The following is a 21,180-nucleotide window of genomic DNA, read 5'->3' as shown; positions in this document are numbered from 1 at the left end:
TCCGCTTTCTGAATTCTCATTCCTTGTCATGTTCCAGACCTCACGTCAGTATAGTCCTTCCCTCCTCACGTCAGGCTGCGTGAGCTATAACGCGTGCATTTCGGCCTCCACTCGTAACACGGTGTTGGCTCCTCTGCTAACACAAAAGGTGGAATTTTATAACTCGCAAAAATATTATATACTGAAATCGTGCCCTGACGCCCGGAGAGACAGTCACCATCTGTGTGTGAATCTGTGAATTGTGCGTCTCGATAAGCCTACAGTAAGGGAGAACTCAGCTTCTCTTTTTCTTTTTTAATTTTAGCCACACTGTTTTTTCACTGTGGCTGGCAAGGATACGTATACTTATAAAAATTTCCGTAGCGAAGCACCCAAAGACGGTACCTAATGCAGAGGGTTATTCACTTATTTTAATGTGCGACTGACTTTTTGACCCTGTGTCACAGTTTGTTATAGTTTTGTGTAAGTGAACATTACTTTGCTGCCCACCATATGGCTGCCTTTAGCTATTACTTGCAGACTTTTTTTTAAAAATTAGAATAATATAATTCGGGTCGAACCAAAACTGCTGTAAGACACACAGTTTACGCCTCCTTCTCTACGTCAATTTTGGAACGTGTTCAAATTAGACAGCCTCTCCGTACTATTACGCTTTCCATTTATTCTCCCGCAGGGTTATAAAAGAAGCAGATTGTGCGCACAGCGATGTACTGGGATACCACAGTGCATATCGGGACGACTCGTTTCCAGTCATTTTTCTCGTGGCTGGAAGCCCGATCACCACAGCCAGTAGCACATTTCTAGCAGCACCACCAGCTCGCCAGGAGACCGGCCGGGGTCATGGTACAGCACCGGCTGTCGCCACCGCGTCCTACCTGGGGACGGATTCGCCGTCACCGCCGCCGGCGTCGACAGCTTTCCCCAAATCTGGGCGTGCCGATATATTGTTTGCTAATTCGACGCGCGGCGCGCGCTCTGCAGCCACGAGGCAGTCAGCCAGCTCTGGCGTCCCTCGCGCAGGGCAGCCGACCCGCTCCTGTTTCACTGCACTGCCGAACGCCTCTCCTGTCTGCTGTGCTACTGAATATGTACATACAACCGCATTCTATAAATCGCGTGATGTTATACAGGGTGATCCAGCCGCCCCTAGCGATGTCATTTTATGCAACCCGCAATGTTCTATCTTGCCTACTACACCAACGCGCGTGATTTTCATGTTCTGTCGCTCGCTACGCGCAAACTATTAGTCCTACAACAAAAAAATGAGCGTGACCTTTTTGTAGGAAATTCAATGGAGTTAAATTTTGTAGTAGGATATGTTTTCAAATTATTCCAGAAAAACATACGACAGTGACCTTCAATGGCACCTCCGTTCCCACAGTCGGCCTGCACCGGTCAGGTTTTCTAGTATGTTGTTTATGGCACTGCCTTCTACCACAGCACAAAAATATGGAAATGGCATGGGGAGGGGTCGCCTGACTGTCCACGTGGACAGTTTGCAAAGACTGAAGCGCGCCATCAAGTTCAAACCCCCAGGAATGTTGACGGACGGCATCATAGTGCCCACATCTTCCCAATGTTGTTTCGACTATAGTGCAGAATTTTCGCTGGGAAGCCCTTACACATACTCCATACAGTCCCAATGCGATTTCCATATTTTCGGAGCTATTAAAAAAAGGAATTGTGACTGTCGATTTGCTTCGGACGAAGAGGTGTACGCGAAGGTACAACCTTGTTTACATAGGCAACAGCAAACGTTTCATCCGTGAAGGCATTGACTGTCTTGTGTCACAGTGAGATAAATATATTAACAGTGATGGCGATTACTTTGGAAATACTAAACAGTTTACTTACTTTTTTCCATCAGTCTCGTTTCATTTCACTTCCCCTTATACATTATCTCCTGTCGACGGCTAGATCTTGCAGATGCAAAGCTACTTCTGCCGGGACTGACATGGATGAATATACAGGCAGTGGCCGTCCCGTCTTACTGATGTAGATATTTATGGAAACTCACTGGTTGTTTAAGTCATTCATTCCAAGTCGAAAAAACATCGCCATTTCCAACTGGTTCAAATGGCTCTGAGCACTACGGGACTTAACATCTGAGGTCATCAGTCCCCTAGAACCTAACTAACCTAAGGACATCACACACATCCATGCCCGAGGCAGGATTCGAACCTGCGACCGTAGCAGTCACGCGGTTCCGGACTGAAGCGCCTAGAACCGGTCGGCCACCGCGGCCGGCGATCCCTGTTTTCAGGTATGTTCGAGGAACTTGCTGAAATTCTGAGATATGAAACGTGCCCGTACGTCGTGTGGACCTCCGACTAGTGCTTGCACGGTGTACAGTTGAGATATTACATATACTTCTGCAATTAAAAGAGCGAGAGTGGGGGGACAATCCCCTTTACACGTCGGGAGAGCACCAAGTGGCCGCTCAAGGTTCGTAAGCAGCAGACCCCCCGTTAGTCAACAGTGTCACTGGCACACAGTTGTGGACACATTGCGGTGAGGCTTGGCGAACTGTCTGGTGATCGGGAATTGTAAACCGTCAAATCTGCTGCTCTTCCTAAGCAACTACCGCTGGTGGAAATTACGGGAAACGACGTATGCCAGCCAGACTTACTAGTGACGCTTTCTTGATAATATTGTTTCGAAATACAAATAAAACATGGTGACAGCCGACAGAATTATGCACGACGAAGTAGAGACACCACAATTCTGGATGTAGGGTTTAAAGAGACTGCTTTTTCTCATTTTCTGGTCCAAATATTAGAGTGATGATGAATCCCTACAAAATAGAAAAAAGAAATTTAAGTAGCATGGGCGTATGAAGAGAATGGAAGAGAAGGAGATGCCTAGGAAGACGCAGGAGATGAATATGGAGGGCAAGAGAACAGTGGCTATAAGGAGTGTAGAAAAGCATTCGGAAGAGAGGAGGGGACTGGGCTACAGTAGCGACAGGGAGGCGGTGAGGGGACCAGAGAAGATGGAGAGGCCGGCCGGGGTGACCGGGCGCTTCTAGGCGCTACAGTCTGGAACCGGGCGACCGCTACGGTCGCAGGTTCGAATCCTGCCTCGGGGATGGATGTGTGTGATGTCCTTAGGTTACTTAGGTTTAAGTAGTTCTAAGTTCTATGGGACTCATGACCTCAGCAGTTGTTAAGTCCCATAGTGCTCAGAGCCATTTGAACCAAGATGGAGATTCCCCTGACCCAAGCAGACCCTCCCTCTGGTGGGAAACTATGCGATATGGTGACGATGGTAATTGTAAGGGGTAGAACGGGCACCGAAAGATCCGGCCTATTACAGAGCAAAATAACAAGAGAGGCAGACAGGTTCCTAACAGAGAATCACCAGTTCCGGTGTTATCCTTACATTCTACGGACTGAGACTTACAAACATTGGTCGGGAGAAGCGGACGAGCGTCTACCAACCTCACAAAACGTGTCTGCAGATAGAATACGAAAAAGAGGGGAGAGAGGGGGAGGGGGAGAGTGGAGAGGGAAGAGAGAGAGAGAGGGGGGGGGGGGGAGAGAGAGAGAGCGCGTCCATGTTACCCAGGCTCTGCCCTGGCTGCAGGCCGATAGAGATTTTAGAAACGCCAGACGCGCGCGAGCGCGCAATGACAGCGGCGCCTTATTCGATAGGATTATGTTATTGCCGCGCGCGGGCACGGTGAGGTGGCCGTCGGAATGCGACGGGTCCGGGCGGGCCAGTCAAGAGGCGACGCCTGCTGCGACTGTGGACGGTGGGCAAGTGGCCGGGGGGGGGGGGGGGGGGAAGGGGGGGGGGTCTGGCGGCGTTCCAGAGGCGCTGACGGAGGCGCGCGGCTCACCTGCGGCGCAGCGCGGCGCGGAGCGGGCGCGCTCCCGAATAAATCTGGAGGACCGAGGACCGGCCAGCGGCCACCAGGCACCAGCGGCTGCCACCAGACGCATCCCTCCGGGCGCGGCCTGCCCTCACACCGACCATTTGTTAAGAGTGCTCGAGCAGCCGCCAGGCCGGCTGTGTTGACTCTGCCAGGGTAAACACTGGCCTGGCAGGCACCGAACACCGCCGCCGCACCCTGCGGGGGACGTGGCGGCCCGCAGGTGTCGCGCTCTGCCTCCCCCCCTCCCAATACCGTACCGCCGCCCCCCCCCCCTTCCCGCTACCACATCCATCTCTCTACACACTACTCGCACCGTACATTTTCGCGGTGGAGTGCGGGCAGTATTAAGAAAGAAATAAAATGCTTCGCTTGTAATTACAGGGAGCCAAGAGCTCTGATTACAAATCTCATATAGAAAAAAGGGGATAAGAAAGACCCATCCAACAACAGAGCGATAGATCTACTGAGTTCAGTCCTTGAACTCATAACAAAATTAATAGGAATAAATAGAAACACAAATAGGTAAAATAGAGCGAGTAAATAAATTTAAATACCTTGGAGAAACTATGCAACAGAATGGACTAGAAAAATCTGCAATAGATGTAAGAATTAACAAAATGGAAAGAGCATATGGTTTGACCAGAAATATTTACAACAAGAAATGTATATCTAGAAAAACAAAACTAAAACACTACACCAGAGTGGTACGACCAGAATGTTTATATGAATCTGAATGCCTAACGATGAACTATAAGATGGACAAACTAGAGGTACTGGAAAGAAGGATTATTAGAAAAATAATGGGTGCAATGAAAACTGCAGATGGTTGGAAAATAAGAAGTAATGAGGAGATCTACAAAAATATAGAGAAAATATATGAAGCAATGGCCAAACGAAGATTAACCTTTTTTTGGACATCCCTACCGAATGGATGGAAATATACTAACAAAACAAATACGCCTATATTTCTGGAAGAAGAAATCGACAATAACATGGATTACAGAAGTAAGAAAAGATCTTGAAAGAAACAACATCAAAGATTCAGAAATAGCAGAAAGAAACCGTTTTAAAAACAAAATACTAAATTTGGAAGGCTTTCAAAGCAGAAGAAATAAAAGATCGGGAACAACATGGACAGAAGAAAGGAAGAGACTTCATGGGGAGAAAATGAGGGAATACTGGAAAAATAGGAAACAACAACAAAGGAAGAAGAGGAACTGAAGCTGTTAACGTGATCCTAGTTGGTCAATACGATTGTAAAAATAAAAAAATAATAAAAAAAGCATTACAGCCATTGTTGGCGAGCAGTATGGTTTTTAGATCCGGTAGGCCATGCACAGGTGCAGTAATCACTTTTAGACGGTTTCTAGAAAAGTCCACAGAATACAACAGCTCGCCTTATCTTTGTTCTATTGATTTACAGAAGGCTTTCGATAGGATTCAGTTTTCTGGTGAATCTGCCCTACAACCGGGGGATTCCTTCCAACTTAATAAAAGCAACTGAACACATTTATTCCAACAACTACATCCAGGCGAAAATGGGTCCAGGTTAACTAGCTGCATAGCAGTTACTAGTGATATTAGACGTAGTGACTCAATGAGCACGCTACTTTCTAATTAAGTCGTGGATGAGGGGATAAAGAAGGTATTCGCTGGTAGTGGTTATAGCTTTGGGGACAAGAAAATAAATATCATTTTACTGACGATGCAGTTCTGCTGGCAAACAGACGTGGCAACCTAAAACATAAATATGATCATATTCACTCAAAAAACCAAATGTATGATGAAATCTGCGGAACCAGTTAGATGCAAACTGGTGGTGGACGGAAAAATTATGTGAGAGATAATGACATTTGAATATCTTGGTACTGGACTGTTCACCAGTGTAAATGTCGAAAAAGATGTTAGAGAACAAGTAGCAAAAGCAGATAGAGTTGCAGGGTGTTTAAATGATACTATTTGGAAAAATAAGCATGTAGGAGAATATGCAAAAGAAAGAATATATAAAACAGTACCGAGACAAATTATGACATACACAGCTGAGAAAGGGCTGGAAACATCAAAAACAAAAAGACTTTTGAAAAATAAGGAAATGAAAATTCTGCAAAGGATTACAAGGAACACACTACGTGATAGTACATAAGAGAAAACATGAATGGATGAACGGAAGATTGTGAAAATCGTAAGAAATAAATTACCATCTGGTAAAAGAAACACAGACCGTGCAAGGAAGGGTTGGTGCGACAATCTCACAGTAGAGAGGTGACAGTACTCATCTAAACTAAAACAAATTCTAAAAAAAAAAAATTAGCTGTATGGACCCACCCATTGAATGTAAGTTTCAATTGTGTTCTTCGTAGCTTGGTCAACACTCATTCAATATTGATTAAATGAAGACATATCTCCACTCAGGCCGGAACTTTATGTAATACTTTTATTTGCTATTGGCTAGTTTCATTTATCTCCTTCTGAAAAAGGGAAATTTGTTAATATCGAATTTAAGTTTCAGTTTCAGTTGTTTGCTTCGTGATTGGATCCACAGCCATCAAATATTGGTTAAATGAAATGTTTCCACTCAGGCTGTAACTTTATGAAATACTTTTATTTCCTCTTGGCCAATTTCAGCCTCATGGTGATTATCACCCATTTACTTGTTGAAACAAAACGAACAAACACGAATTACACTCGTAATTTAAAATAAACAGATAAATCGTAATAATCATCCTAACAGTTATCAAACTAATATCTGAGGCTTTATAACTAGGATTTATCGTTTTGTTAAAAGTTACTTGATTGATTCATGTTTGTCAGTTTTGTGTTATAAGATAAATGATTTATGATGAACATGAGATTGGAAAAGCTGGTCAATATCAAATAAAAGTATTACATAAAGTTATAGCCTGAGCAGCAATATGTCTTCATTTAACATGGTTATGCATTAGGAAGCCGTTTCTGAAAGTATTTGTTTGGAATACAGCATTACATGGAAGTGAAACGTAGGCGATAAACAGTATAGACAAGGAAAGAATACATGCATTTGAAATCTGCTGCTACAAACCAATGGAATGTTGCAGATCAGATGGGCAGACGCAGTACATCATGAAAAAGTGCTACATCGAATTGAGGAGAGAAGAGCTTCATGGCACAACTTGGATAAAACAGGGGACCGTTGACATGTTATGCCCTGAGTCGTATACGAATCGTCAGATTGGTGGCGGAGGCAAGAGTGAGGCTTACAGACTGTTGGGGTAGACGAAGGCATGACTACAGTAACCAGGTCTAAATGGAGGGCTGCTGTGGTGGTTGTGCAAAGACACAGAGACTTGGCGCAGGGTAGACTAGCGCAGACAACTGCACAACTAGTCTTCAGACTGAAGACCACAACAAAATTTCAAGCTCAGGTCACAGAAATGTTACTGCTATCCGTTTCGAACAAATACAATCAACATCTCAAGCGACGCGCTCGAAATGTAAACATACGTTCCCTCTGACTGTTGGAACTGAAGGCCACGGTTAACTACAAACGGTAATTATTAAAATCGCAAATTAAGGTTCAAAATATTCATAACATAAATTGATTGTGAGACACCCTTCTTAAGATGACGGCCAGTAAAAAAATACGTAATTACTGGTGAACAAAAGTTACACCAATATTACGTTCAAAATCTAAGACTTCTGTAGATGACAGCGTTGCCAGGCAGGCTTAGAAAGTATGGTGTACACGATGCTCAAGCTAAAGAAGAAGCTTGTAAGGAATTATTTCTTCCTAAGCTCCATATCCAAATTGAGGGAGAACAGTTTGCACGAAAATAATATAAAACTTATGACAAGAGATCGAAAGATGTCAGAAATACAGATAGTACTGTAATCATTTTTTATTAATGTAATAGCATTACCCACCGTCATGCAAAACTACGGTAACGTCGGCCTTCATAGTCTTGAATCTGCATAACAGGCCTGCAGAGAAATGGTCTGGGTAGCATTCATTCTTCAGAATTTGATTAAGAACAATATTTTGCGAGACAATCTATGAAACTGCGAAACGCTCCAAAATTTATTATTTCCCTCGTAGCTGATATTAATACGCGAGTAAGTGATTGAGAAAATTTCAGATGCTAACATTGCGTGTTGGAATGTAACGCTGGTCGGAATGTAACGCTGGCGATAATGTGGAGATTTGGACGTCGTTTTTACAGCACTTTGGGCATGCAAGAATGTTGTAGTTGTTCAGACAGACATCGCCGACTTAACAGGCTTTCTGGGTCGTATCTCTGGGATCCATGTGAAAAGTATCCCACATTTTCATCACTGTCACTTACACACAAAACTTGTGAGACAGTTATAGCTGCCACCAAAGTGTACAATTTTTTGTGCAAAAAATGAAAGAGAGTAAATATTAGCACGTAACTTACGTGACATGTCTTGACAACGAACGTGGTCTGACGTCACCTTCTTTAGTACCATGGACGCTAACAAACGCTCGTGCGGTAGCACACGACCTGGCGCTAGCCAGGGTGAATTCTGTAAGTGGCTGAAATTTTCGACACCAGTATCTGACTGGTAAGGGAAGTTAAGAGGGCGGCGTGAAGTTTCCTATCACTAGAGTATTTGTCTTTGCCCTGAACCCAATACCAAGAGTCTTTGCATTGTCTCGTGTTATGGGTAATTGAGTCGTGATTTCTACCTAGAAGTATTTGAGAGAAGTTCGTTTTATAGGCACCACATGCCACTACGTACCCTTCTTCCCATTCTGCAACTGTCCTTAATAACACAAAAATAAAGAATTGTGGCGTGAATGAAGAGGTATTTTCCGATTTTTCGAAGTCGAGCCGCTACGAGACTTTCGAACCAACAATGCAATATCATTTTCTTCAAGAAATATTAAGTGCTGATGGCTAAATTTAGCTATAGAGTTAATAATTGTCAGTCAGTACTAAATACTTCCTACCATGAATTAAACATGAAAACACATGTAATAAAGATAATATATCTTTGTAATATTTCTTTCTATCTTTTTGTGTTGCATCTCTTCAGAGGGGGACTGATCACATGTTGTATCCTAGAATGGGTGTTTTGCATAACTTTATTTTCTGATTTGGGGCTTAGTGTTTTGTTACTGAGGAGGAAGGAAGACTAGCATTTAATTTCCAGTTGGCAACGAGATAATCACAGACGGATTATTTTTCGTTTTTTCTTTTTTTTCATCTGAGAGCCTCAGTTGGGCAGGTAGATTCTTCAACTACATTGGTTTTGCCTTACCATGAAAAGCAGTATCATTGTTGTAGTTCTAAGACTTCCTTGTTTAGCCTCTGTTCACTTAGGTTTGCTCAGTTTTACACCAGGATTCCACAAGTTACACTTCTTTATTGGTTTGTAATACTTCCTGGTACTATATATGCATGAACGCATCTTCGAATATTGATAGAGTTGGCTGTTGATTGGTTGTGCTTATTTAATCTGGTGAGGGTCAAACTGTCATTAAGATAATTATAATTTATTGTTCCATCCGAGTTGTACATGTTCAATTATATTGTATGTATTGATCACGATGAATCATCTTCAGATCGAAGTAGTTGCGTCAGCAACCTGTCTTGTCTACTGAGAACCACATATCAGAGCACCTGATATATGGTTCTGAGCAGACGAGATGGGTTGCTGACGCGACTATCTAGATCTGAAGTCGATCCAGAATGATCGAAACATTTAATCTAATAAAAATGTGCAACTGAGACGGAACAATAATGAGAATCATATACAACAGTTGCTTAATCTCCCAAGGCGATTATATCGACAAAAGTCAAATTGTCATACTTTGCTTTTTCTTTTTCTGTCCGTTTGAAGACTTTCAAATTTCAGGGCACGCGGCAGTGATTGGCTAGGCGGTCTTGTATCTGCAAGTTTGCGTAGTATCACCGTTCTGTCAGGGCCAGCACATCTCTGTCACACTGGGATGAAAATTTGCTCCAGGAAGTTATGCTGTGTTCCGGTGTAGCTATAAGATACAAAGAGAGTCGTCAAACATTCTCCCACTTTATTCTTCAGTTTGCTTCTGGTGGCAGCTATTACAGCACTGGTTCCGTCGGCTGACACTTGTTTAAGATGCAGCTATCAATCGCGTACGCGGTGCCCGCCTGCCTCCTAATAAGAGTACGCTACAAACTTACCGGCAAAACCGCTACGCCGCCGCGGTACCCCCGGGGAAATTTTCGAGGACGCCGCCGGCGGAGTCGGCTTCGGGCGGGCGGCGCCCGCATCGTATTAACCTTCAGATGGGCCGCGCTAATTGACACCATAACGAATTATTGGCTGACATTCTGCGGAGGCGATCAATGGAACGGCGCGAAAGGCCAAGCGCGGCCGGGCCGGGCCGGGCTGAGGCGCGCGGCGGAGGGTGCTTGCTCCCTGCGCCCGGCCTGCCCGCTAATGAATAATTAGTTTCCAATCCAACGCTCTCTTCCTGCGCCCTGCCTCGCCCGACTATCGATTAACACTTTGCTGTTAAGTGCCGCGGCCTCTCTACGCCCTCGAATTTGGTTATTTTTATTTCAGTGTTTCTTTTTCTCCTCTTCCTCCTCCTCCTCCTCCTGTCGAGCGGGCAGCCAGCCGTTGCCACTCTGAATGGCGGTGTGCTCGATGTGAATTCACTTAATGATGGCCGGCGAGGTTGAAAGGCGCGGCAAAAGAGCTGTCAGCGATTCTATGATGTACTGAAAATGCTGGCGCCAGCGTTTATATCGCACTCAATCATCTATGCAAACGCAAGGTTCGGACGTCATTCGGGGGAAAGGCTGGCCTCGATAGCCAATGCCCAGAATGACAGTTCCCGCTGTGATGCCTGTCTGTGCCTCTTCCGCTTATGTTGGCAGTTGAAGAAAAGAAAGCCTCAACAGCATCATTTTTTCCTTCTTCTTTTCTCTTTCCCTCTATCAGCCCCCCCAAAATTGTATTTCGTGCCAGCAATTGGCCTGAGAATATTAGTGAAAGAAATAGAACCTAACACTAATGGAAACGCGTTTTCAACATGAGGGTTCAGATCCCCGAGTGATCATTCCGACGAATATTATCGTGGTTTCCATTTCACGAAATACACGAATAAAAACAACAGAACCTCGGGGAACAGTTGATATACATCATTTCGCCAATCTTGAGCATCACACCCAATTTCTATCGGCAATTATTATTTGTTAGCACGAGTCATAAAAAAATGACAGTGAAGACCGCGACGTTCGTATTACTTTTCTACATTTCGACAGATACGAAGAAGCATTTAGTCACACAGCATTTGTGTTAAAATTGTTGTTACAATGAAAAAAAAAGCGATAGACAAGAGATAAAACGACGTCCAGAGAATTCATTAAACGCAAAATTTCTGGGATACTATCAGCCAAACAAAGTGATTCAAATATAAATACGTAAGGTATATGTGCGGCAGAGTATGAAAAAATATCCGTAGGAGAAAAAATTAAAGCAGTGACTGATTCCAGTCTGATGCTACCGTACCTCGACAGGTGTGACCAGCCCATAGTGGCTTGCCTAATATGTATTCTATTTTAAAACTTTCGTGACTAAAGCTTTATATTTATTTTTATACGTGATATGTAAGTACTGTTTCTTTTTTGTACTCCTAGTAAGTACTTGCACTTAAAAACTTTTTTCTCTAATTTTGTAACTACGTTATAGGCCAGTTTGAGTGTTTTACTTCGGACGAAGGTACTCATAGCAGTGCCGAAACCTAGGTCAAAAGACTTTTTTTTGCGACCGAGGGCTCCTATTGCTTTAATTTTATTTTGTAAACGGTTGCTGACCACGCAGCCATGTTCGAAACTTCCGTAGGAGCCATGTTTACAAATATAATATAATTTCGAAAGAAGATCTGTAACATCCTCAATAATAAGTTCCAACCATATGCATCGAACGATGGTTGTTAGGACCACTAATTGTGACTGTGATAGTATGTCAGTTAGTGATTTAAAACTCGTCTTTTATTCCTGTAGGAGGAAAGAACTAATGAACTTTTTACTGAAAAATGCGCCAGCAGTTACCAACAGGTATCGACTGTTTATTGTTCATTAGGTACATAGCAGTGTTTATAATGCAAGCTAAATACATGTGTAAATCATCACATTTAAACAAAAATTTTTAGTGTAACTACGTAAAGTAAATCATGAAATATAATTATGCAGAAGAAACGTAGCTAGTATAGTAATACGAAGATGACAACATTAAAAAAACGTAAAAAATATCGTAGGAAAATAATTTCAGGTTATTATTGGTGCTATCAGTTAGTAGTCATACCAAGATAAATTAATCTAGCATAAACATAAATGGCATGTGTCACTGACGAGTTGGCTACACCGAGCACACAACAGGTCTAAAACACACGCAATTGCATGAATTGCCACTAAAGCAAAATAGTAGTCTCGTGTCATCGGAGAACTCCCTAGGGTCTCTGGACAAGAGGAAATGAGGAAAAGAGAATTTTCGATCCTCAGTTTGTGGTTCACCGATAATTTTGCTGCTATCTGTTTTCAGAATAGGTCAATTAGTATGTCATAGCGCAACAGTGCTAAAGCGCCACACACTGCTCTACAGTCACCGACAGAGACAAACGGACAGATTTCTCCTTTCAAGAATATTCATACTGTACACAGAAACACAAGAAAATCGTATTTTGATATCCTTACAAAGTTTTATCAAATAATAAACTTGCTGATTCTCTTCCACATTATGTCCGAGTATCTGTTGACTGGCTTGTTAGAGATTTTCGCGAATGATCTGTAAAAGAACGATCGCTGGCCGCTGAAACCTTTTGTTGTTCAGTATTACTTTCAGTTGAGACTGTCGTTCTATCCGTTTTCTTAAAAAAAAAAGTCATTCCTGCAACACGCATTATCGTGACTCTAATGACACTAAAAACAGCCAGATGAAAGTATTGATTACAAAACAGCGCAGGCAGCACCTGTTGTGGCAGACGTCAATTTAAATCTATAAAAAGCTTAGTGAAATGTGAGGGGGGCGTAACGCTTCTGGAACTCTCTTGATGCATCTTTTGTCAATCGCTTTTGTTTTGTTATTATAACAACAACCTGAACGCACGTGTTACGTGACTAAGACCTTCTTCGTATCTGTCGAAAGGTAGAAAAGTGTTACTAATATTGTACCTACAGCTGCACCGAAAAGATGATTATTAACAATATAATATACATTCCTGTAAATAAAAAAATTCATTCTGTAGAGGAATTCAAGGAACAATACTAAGCTCTTACAAATTTACTGAAAAACCTTGACGAATTATCATGTAAGCATGGCTAAACCTTACTGATCATATTATTCGTTTTAAACTATGACCGGATTAAAGGTGACAAAGTAGTTCACAGTGACTAAAAATAGCTTCGAGTGATTACTGGAGAACATTGTAAATTTTACATACAATGTTCAGTTTATGACCTGATTATTCAGGAAACCTCAAGATGGGTCATGCGTAATTAAATGGACTAAAATATTCTTATGCGAACTAGCTGTCGAGTGTTAACAAAAATCTTGCGCATTAACTTCTTGTCGCCATCACAGGATAATAGTGACTAGGTCTAAGAAGGTTCGTCAGCTTTGTACTTTTATCAATATTCTTCGATAATTTATTTTTTTCTCTCTACTTCCCGTTTTTTTCCATTGCGTTCTTGGATTTCATGTTGGAAACCTTCGGCTCCGTTTACTTTGTCTTTTATTTTGCTACATTTTCAATTACTTATAATTCGAATTTCTTTTGATAGCGAAGGATCTGAGATTCAGTTATTATTTTTTGTTATTTTAGCTTTATTCTGGTGGAAGGGACCAAGGCTACACGAAAACCCTCTTATTGTGTAAACAGCTCTTGGGATTGGTCTTGGAACTGACTAAGCAGAGATGAATTTCCATTTCCTACGGATGTTTTTCAACATCTTTCGCACATATTCATTACTTATTTACAATTGAATCACTTTATCTGGGTGACAAAATGCGAGAAATTTTGGTTTTTGCTAACAAATGACAACTGCCGATGGAAATTAGAGGCGTACATTGTGACGTCTGTTTGAATAACACGGAAACACGGGAATATTGGGGACCCTACTCTTATCGTCTTCTGAAGACGACAGTGTTTTATATCTCCAGTTCCCGAGGACCATATGACTATGGTTTACTACGTATCTTGAGTTTCCTTCACAGCACGGAAATACCAGAACTTCCATCCTGCGGAACTGCTGAGTATAACAGCCGATAACAACCTCGTTTGAAGCGCGATCTGCATCTGCTGCATTCCTCTGCTGTGAGAACCGTGTCGTGCTACCGCTGGTAATTCACTGGCTCACAACTCGAATGAGCTTACTAGACTCGATCGGACACGATTTCGAAACTGTATCGGGCGTCATATCAGCCATTACTATCGAAAACGATTCGCCCGACCAGTTTGGGATACAAAGTGTGTGCCGCAAACCACTCAAGGCTAATGTGATACAGAACCTCACATTCTCCAGAATCATCTGAAAGCTAGAGTAAACATGGCTAACTTCGGAATTTCAGATGGGAAGGCGGCAAAAACTTAGTATTGTTGAATACAGCTCTGAAAATGGAACTTTACTGCGTCGAAAGCGTTTTTTGTGTTGCGTCATTTAATAAAGAGATTTATTTACCTTTAAAATGACAAAAATACGTTTATTAAAAATGAGAAGTGCAAAATAAATGTTTCTTTCCCTGCAAATACGCTGAAATTATGTTTTGAAGTACATGTATCATTAAGAAAATTGTCTTTATTTTCTTCATCATCCGTTAATATGTTAACTCTTGGGAACGTTGTTTTAATGATATCATTTCAATGGCGCAATATAACAAAAATCTGCAATTTTTGAAGCGTTTCTGGACCACAGAAATTTTGAACTGTCTTCATCATAAAAATTGACCTTGATGGTGATAGAATGTACTCGTATTTAACCACACAGTCTGTCCCTAATGTAAATATGTTTTGGAAAGAATCTGCCTTGAGAAATCCAATTTTATTCTTTTTTCACCAATGTCTGTTTCAGTCAGTTATCACCGTCAGTGGCTTCTCTTTATTTTTCTGTAGAACTACAGGTGAAATTCCATGTGATGAAACATATAGTTTTTGGGATGATGGTTATTATATTCAAAATATCTTAAAAAATTATACAGGGTCTCCAAGGAGGAATGGTTAATGTTCAGGGATATGACAGGAAGGATCATTCGTAGCAAAAAAGTCTAGTAAACACGGGCTCTCAAATGCGTACATGGGCATTTCTTCATACTCGATACTGCGAAACAAATCTTTTCTGCTGCAAGCTCTTTGCTTTCGTTATTTTGAGATGTGGCGATATATATTAAAACAAGAAAAAAAAATGACCAGTAAACATAGGCTGTAAAGTGCGTCCCTTAAGAGCTATGAGCAACTGTTCATCGTCGCTACTGCGACACACAGCTCTTCTACCAAACAAGTGCTCACAGCTACTAAGGTATGCATTTTAGAGCCCACATTTATTGGACAGTTTACTCCTTTCTTGTCCTATCCTTAAATGTTCAGCATTCCTTGCGGAGCACCACGTGTACGTTAATAGTACGTACTGTTGTTCGTGTAGCTGTCTGTCATCTGCAGTAGAGATCGTATTTCACTACATTTTGTCACGTACAACTAATACTCTACAGTTCATGCTTTATAGGGAACGAAAAATTAAAGCCTGCAGAGTAATACGAGAAACTGTGCAAATTACAGACAGATACATGAACAAGTGTACGTCGTATTAAGATATATCTCAAGTGAAAAAGAGATTCAAGTGTAATAAGCCACAGTCCTATAACTGTAGTGTTATCATGCTACTTTTATCTTTTATTAGCTACAAAGAGTTAAAGGGAACTCATTACTGATGAAACCATGTGGCAGCCTTTAATCCTCTCTGTTTCAGTTGCCAGATGAAAAAAATAAGAAATAGAAGCAAAAACTGATATTGCTAAAGGCAGACCCATTTCAGAGCATATTTATTTTCTGAAACAAACACGGACACTAGAAGTGGGTTTTCATCTCGAGATGAACATCTCAACGCCTTACCAGCCTGTCCTCAACGGTTTATCTTAAAATCTTTTGAAATGAAATAAACAAGCAAGAACGGTAGTAAATGAAGAAGCTCTCATAAATCTAATATGTACTACACAGAGTGTACACTTCCTACAACTGAACACTGAACGTGACCATTATAGAAATATACATGGTGAACACGAAATCCACCGGCAACATTTCAGAGGTTGTTCAGGGAAATTTTGGAGTATTTTAGTACGACGTAGCTCAAATGGCTCTGAGAACTGTGGGACTCAACTTCTGAGGTCATTAGTCCCCTAGAACTCAGAACTACTTAAACTTAACTAGCCTAAGGACATCACACACATCCATGCCCGAGGCAGGATTCGAACCTGCGACCGTAGCTGTCTCGCGATTCCAGACTGCAGCACCTAGAACCGCATGGCCACTTCGGCCGGCGAAATGAAATAAACCTAGCATGCGAGGTTTTCGAGGAAATGGGCGGATGCTTTTTAGGTCTGTGACTGACTCTGATGTTAGCCATTTCCTCTGGTTTCGAACTGACACACTAGGAAGCAGGGACGTCTCAACTGCTAGTCATTCGGCTGCAGCGCCGCCAACACTGGATGCCGAAGAGGTGTTGCGAGCAGGTGAAGAAATGCTGCGCTGCGACCGGCGGAGGCCGATTGGCGGCTGGGCCTCTCCAACTATTAGCAGTGGTGGGCAGCCCAGTCAGGCGCGCAAAGTGTTTTGGGCGGCGGCGTCGGTGGCCGGGGAGGCTCGGGCGTGTTTGCGGAGGGTCACTACTGGGGGGACTCGAGCAGCACCGTGGGCGCTGGGAGGGGGAGGAGGAGGTGGGGGAAGGGGGGAGGGGGAGGCTCAGGTCAGCGGGTACGCCCACCGGCCCACGCGTGCTCGGACACACGCGAGCAACACGCGCCTCCGTCGCAAAAAAAAGTGGCTGCTAGCTGCCGCCGCTACTCTGCACGCCCTCTCCGGGAGGTCAGGGACGCCGCCACAGGGCGCTAACCGCCAAGACTGTGTCCACCAGAGGCCGGCGAGTCTGCCGACAGGTGCCCGGGGGGGCAGCGTGCTCGACTTGGCTGCCAGCCCGCGAGAGGGCTTCCAACTCGTTCGCGACGCGTGCCTAGTAAAACGCGGGGCCTTCCACACTGTCTGTCCCAATCGCAAAGCGCTGCTACGTTAATATGTACTGACTGCGGGGAGAGCAGACTATAACAAATATCAGAGCGACTGCGACAATGCAGTACAATGGCAACGAATCTCTTTGGGCAACAGTATAGGCAAGGAGGGAACAGAGGCTTATGAAATGCGGTGTTAAAGACGAGTGTTAAAAGTTATCTGGCTTCCTCTGGTAACTAGTGAAACGTAGTGACAGGAATCGTGGTTAAAACAGCTTTATGCCGCAATTTTTGGCCGAAAGAAGATATAGGTTAATACGACACATCCGGAGGCCTCGATGTATCTGTGGGAGGAGTAAAAATTGTAGAAGAGGGGTTGACTGCAATAGGTATTTTTAACTGAATGCAGAGGTGAAGACGCTTGCATGGGATATACTAGCACAGAGAGCCGCATCAAACTATTCTTCGTCCGGAAGACTGAAAAATTCAACACGGCCACGTAATTTCAGCTACGGGGAGGGAAGATGCAAGTTATATTTTTTCGAAGGCTGAGAGGGGACTATGAGAAATAGCGTACAAAAATCAACATGACGAAACAGACCATCTGCGGGTAAGATTCGACGGGGCACAATGTTTGGCAACTGGAACAGAGACGATTAAAGGCTGCCACTTGGTTTCAGTAATGGAGTGTGTCACCTTGTCATGAAATGTTAAAGTACGGATGCTGGAAATATTAAGAAGTATCAAAGGTAGTGCGAAATGGGCCAAATGAATAGTGTGCTATGGAGCACTGATCACATGACCTACAACTCAAATAAAGAGAATACTAGCACTTGTGAGGCAGAGACTTGGAAGCTGAACAAGCAGCCAAGGAATATGACTATTTCAATTCACAATCGAAACACCGAAAAATGTTTGGATTAATTTTTCTATTCCTAATAATCATTATTTCGGTCACTGCCAACTCCCCCCCCCCCCCCTCACCTTTTGCTGTACTGCTTGTTTGTTTTTAACGGCTAATATTCTGTTTCATGCCAACCTATTTAATTTCTAATATGGATCTATCTATGCGTTAGCTACTGGACCACTGCGTTCAAAGTAATGAATAATAATTGCTATACTTCGCATATACTAAACTTGACTAATCTTTCCTTCAATTCTTTCCTCTCGTTTAGTAAATTAATAAGTCTACACATCCACCGAAACTATTATTATAAAACACGATTCCCGTATATTTCGTTCCTCGTGTTTGTATTTTATTTGTTCGTGGCGTTGTTTGCAGCCGTCTATTCTATTGCGAGTGTCCTATTAATTTCCGGTCATTCTATCTCTCCATCTCTGGTGTCACGCAAGATTCATGCTTTTATGCACGATTACTATAGCAAGAGTCGTCATTACATCAAACTTTACCTACCTTCCATTGCATATTTTTCTTCCATTGTTGTTTCCATCTCTTAAGTGGTTTGTCTAAGGTGATGTTCCATGGACGAGTTTACTCTAATAGCACAGTACCGTACCACATTTTTATTTTCATACCTATTCATTTACTAGTTAAATTGTTCGTCTAACGTTGTGTAAATCTCTCCAGCTTTTTATTTATTTTTTAAATTATTATTACTATCTTTTTTTACAATTTCCCCAGAATCCAATATTCAATCAGGGCATACACTGACATCCAAATGTACTGCTACCGAAAATTCTTCTTTGGCACAGCCTTACCAGCGCTGTCTGATGCGAGATTGTTCTGGTTTGGTCAAATTGACGTTACATCTGTCATAGATTATGTAGCTCTTTCTTGGATCTCGTAAGTCAGTTGCGACACATCCTCGAACCAAACCCACAAGCGCACTGCAGTAACTGTATCACCGAAACTAATTCTCCTGGTAGTACCATCAGTTTGCAGCATGTAGTTGTTTATTATGGGTGTGCTCTAGCGCACATAGGCGAATGAGATACAGCGTCTCGTTGCCTTTCTCTATTGCGCAAGTAGCCTGTTGGAAACCTTTTAATTATCTCGGTCTCATGCAATAAATTTCTAGAAAAATTCTAGAACAGGTTATTTCATGTGCAGCACGGTACGGGTGAAACATAAGCCATTTCGTAAGAAAATTCGCGACATCAAATATCAACATCGACGTCCTTAGCAAGAACTGCTACAGTAAAACAGAATATTACAAAGGTAAAGGAAAACGACTGAAGCAGCACCTTTTTCGTTAAGCTGTCTGTAGCTAATCGTCGTCGACGATTTCAGATTTTTTTCGATAAGATTCTGTGTGTGTCCTTCAGAAGTTTAAGTAAGGAATACAGTAATCTATTCGAACGACTTATGGAAATCCCGGAATTAATTCGTGACAGCTCTATTGAGATCGCACTTCCCATTGCACGAACCGTAATTTATGATATTACAACTGTCGTTGCGAGGAAAGTATAATCTGTGTCCTCTGGTATTTCCCCAATCACTTGGTTGACGCAAGGAAATGGCTAGGTTCTGCAACGCCGAGGAAGATAAAACAAGTGTTACAATATGGGCTTATATTCGGGAGGACAGAATTTTAAATTGCAAGTTGGAATTGCCGATTTGGGTTTTCCGCGGATTTCTTCTCCATTTTAACTGAACAATAGTTGGCCGCATCCTTGTCCGAGCTACTGCCCGGTATTACATCATTTTAAAAATCATCAAATTCTAACGAAAAAGGAAAATGAAAGCAACCGGACTTTTATCTTTTCGACACAGTACCAGTAACTTAAATTTCTATTTAGTACTTCACCACCCGCAGTACTCTTAAGTCCTGCACAGAGTAACGGTCATAACTGGTGTTGACGTGAACACTGAAGCAAAGACGATATAAAACAGTCATCCGCTCAAAGCAACAGGTATGCAAAGTACAGAGTGCGAACTAAATCGTGCCATCTCTAACTATCCGTTCTGCCCCGTGGATTACAGCCCTGTGAACCTAAGGTTTCTCGTACGCCGCTGGATCAGTGGAAAACTTAGAGACAGTCTTGAAGTATTCTGATCCCCATTCCATATTTTGCGGTAAATGGAAACTAGCTGTGTTACCAGAAGACGTAACAAAAAGTCTGTTGATGGCACCGTGACGTACAGTGGAAACTACTGTCCGTTAAAAGAAGTTCCGTCTCACACGTATCAGTAGCACAATAATCCACATAGTACACCCACAGAAAAATAAAGAAAGAAAGAAAAATAACAATGAAACACATACGACATCGAGCGGCAAATGTATTTAATACAGCATCTAACGACAAAAGTGTTCAAAACTGGTGTTCCAATCTTCAGTCACGCCAATTCATTAGAGAAATAGCTCAAATGTCTAATAAATTGAGGCCTAACAAATAAACGACAAATCAAAATACCAGATGGCTATTTCGATAAAAGCAGAAATTTCCGGTGACTTGGAAGTTTTACAGAGCCTCAAAATATTGAACAAAGAAGGAATGAATTTAAAAGCATATATGTTGAATTTATTGTTTCTGGGAGAGGTTGTGTTATTTATCAACACACTTCACTGCAGAATTTCTACCATTGGTCATTTATGGGGGTAAATTCTCGAGTTTTTTCGTTGTCTGTGGATACATATATTTTACGTCTAATCTATGAAAGTAAAACCCTCAACAGTCAAATATCACAAATATAATTTTTATTGGTTATTAGTTTCGCCTTATCCGGAAGTCATCAAATCAAAATACATTTATTAGTGCACAACTGCCGAACGGTATTTTGTTATGGTGGCTTGTAGATAAGCGGAAACCGGTAATCAATAAAATTATATTTGCGATCTTGACTATGAAGGCTCTCCTGAAATCACAGTTTAACGCAACAGGTATCTCCAAATCTGACTATGTCAAATAGTAAGATGAAAATGTTGTCTAAAAGCTGTCGTGATTTTTCACCCTTCTTCTCTGTATGTAATAAGCGCTAGAAACATCACAGTGCCACGAAGGGCTGGAGCTAGAAAGAGTGGTAAAAATTTATATCTGTTAAACGATTTAAGAAAAAATTTGAAAAATAAAAAAGAAGGTTTTTGAGAAATCGCACCCATGAACCTCGTTGTTAAGCCGAAAACTAACCGGGACAACAAATA

The sequence above is a fragment of the Schistocerca serialis genome, chromosome 9 (assembly GCF_023864345.2).
Source record: "Schistocerca serialis cubense isolate TAMUIC-IGC-003099 chromosome 9, iqSchSeri2.2, whole genome shotgun sequence".
Taxonomy (NCBI): Eukaryota; Metazoa; Arthropoda; class Insecta; order Orthoptera; family Acrididae; genus Schistocerca; species Schistocerca serialis.
This window is presented reverse-complemented; position numbering follows the sequence as displayed.